We start from the raw sequence: 402 nt of genomic DNA, 5'->3' as shown, positions 1-402 counted from the left end.
TCTAGGTTGGTCATAACTTTCCTTCCAAGGAGTAAGCATCTTTTAATTTCATGGCTGCAGTCACCATCTGATTTTGGAGCCCAAAAAAATAAAGTCTGACACTGTTTCCACTGTTTCTCCATCTATTTACCATGAAGTGATGGGACCAGATGCGATGATCTTCATTTTCTGAATGTTGAGCTTTAAGCCAACTTTTTCACTCTCCACTTTCACTTTCATCAAGAGGCTTTTTAGTTCCTCTTCAATTTCTGCCATAATGGTAGTGTCATCTGCATATCTGAGGTTATTGATATTTCTCCCGACAATCTTGATTCCAGTTTGTGTTTCTCCAGTCCAGCGTTTCTCATGATGCACTCTGCATATAAAAACTAGCAGGGTGACATGATACAGCCTTGATGTACT

The sequence above is a fragment of the Bison bison genome, unplaced genomic scaffold (assembly GCF_000754665.1).
Source record: "Bison bison bison isolate TAMUID 2011002044 unplaced genomic scaffold, Bison_UMD1.0 scf7180017864535, whole genome shotgun sequence".
NCBI lineage: Eukaryota > Metazoa > Chordata > Mammalia > Artiodactyla > Bovidae > Bison > Bison bison.
Note: the sequence above shows the minus strand (reverse complement) of the source record.